Source organism: Mus caroli, chromosome 4 (assembly GCF_900094665.2).
Source record: "Mus caroli chromosome 4, CAROLI_EIJ_v1.1, whole genome shotgun sequence".
Taxonomy (NCBI): Eukaryota; Metazoa; Chordata; class Mammalia; order Rodentia; family Muridae; genus Mus; species Mus caroli.
Genome location: NC_034573.1, coordinates 26,656,807 through 26,658,452, shown reverse-complemented (window position 1 = coordinate 26,658,452; position 1,646 = coordinate 26,656,807). Strand labels below are relative to the sequence as shown.

The window sequence follows — 1,646 nt, the reverse complement described above, 5'->3', positions numbered from 1 at the left end:
TTCTTCTTCTTCTTCTTGTTCCTGTTCTTCTTCTTCTTCTTCTTCTTGTTCCTGTTCTTGTTCTTCTTGTTCTTGTTCTTGTTCTTGTTCTTCTTGTTCTTGTTCTTGTTCTTCTTCCTCTTCTTCCTCTTTTTATTATTATTATTATTATTATTATTGTGGTACAATGAACTTTATTGTTGGTATTCCAGAGGGTAGGGCTCCCTAGGCCCCTCCTGTTATTGTGGGAGTCTGGGATGGAAACTGTGAGAGAGATGCTCAGTATTGGGGACTGAGTTGGGATAGGGACTCCTGAGGTCCACCACTCTGTTGCTGTAGCCATATTCATTGTCATACCAGGAAATGAACTTTACAAAGTTGTCATTGAGAGCAATGCCAGCCCCGGCATAAGGTGGAAGAGTGGGAGTTGCTGTTGAAGTCGCAGGAGACAACCTGGTCCTCAGTGTAGCCCAGGATGCCCTTCAGTGGGCTCTCAGATGCCTGCTTCACCACCTTCTTGATGTCATCATACTTGGCAGGTTTTTCCAGAAGGCATGTCAGATCCACAACGGATACATTGGGGGTAGGAACAAGGAAGGCCATGCCAGTGAGGTTCCTGTTCATCTCTGGGATGACCTTGTTCATAGCCTTGGCAGCACCAGTGGATATAGGGATGATGTTTTGGGCAACCCCACTGCCATCATGACTCAGCTTTACAGAGAGGCCATCTACAGTCTCCTGAGTGGCAGTAATGATATAGACTGTGGTCATGAGTCTTTCCATGATGCCAAAATTGTCATGGATGACCTTGGCCAGGGGGAGTCAAGCAGTTGATGGTGCAGGAAGCATTGCTGAAGATCTTGAGCAAGTTGTCATACTGCTTGTGGTTCACATCCATCACAAACATAGGGGATAAGCAGAAGGGACAGAGATGATAACCTTTTTGGCACCACCCATGGTGGTGAAGATGCCAGTAGACTCCAGGACATACTCAGCATCAATCACCCCATTTGATGTTAGCGGGATCTCACTCCTGGAAGATAGTGGTGGGCTTCCCGTTGATGACAAGCTTCCTATTCTCAGCCTCAACTGTGCTGTTGAACTTGCTGTGGATAGAGTCATTCTGGAACATGTAGACCAGGCAGCCGAGGTCAATGAAGGGGTCATTGATGGCAACAATCTCCACTTTGCCAGATGAGCTGGCAGCCCTGGTAACCAGGAGCCCAATATGGCTAAATCCATTCACTCTGACCTTCACAGTCCTATCTAAGGGACAAGGCTGGCACTGCAATAGGGGATAAGACTATCTCTGGAACAGGGATGAGTGGAGAGCCACAATTTGGCATTTTGAAAAAGACATCTTTGCACACATCTTCAGCAACATTAGGGTGTCTGAATTGAAGGGGCCACATGGGAACAGCAAGGCATCCTTCTGCAATGGAGGCATAACACTACCAACCTTCATCCCAGGGAAGGAAAGTTTGGGGCTAATTTTATACACCAACCTGAGTGGACTATATCATGCCAGGAAATCTGATAAAGCCTTGTTTTGAGGGTGTGTCTGTGAAGATATTTGCAGAGGAAATGATCATATAAATTCGCAAACCAGGGAAAGAGGATGTTCCTAGGCAGAAGTGGGTGAGCATCATCCAAAGCCATAGGGTGGA

The 1,646-nt window shown here is 46.5% G+C and overlaps 1 pseudogene; it reads right to left on the bottom strand.

The window, feature by feature from the left end:
* Window positions 1-218: 218 nt before the first annotated feature.
* LOC110292453 lies at window positions 219-582 on the bottom strand (annotated as a pseudogene).
* Between the last annotated feature and the right edge of the window lie 1,064 nt (window positions 583-1,646).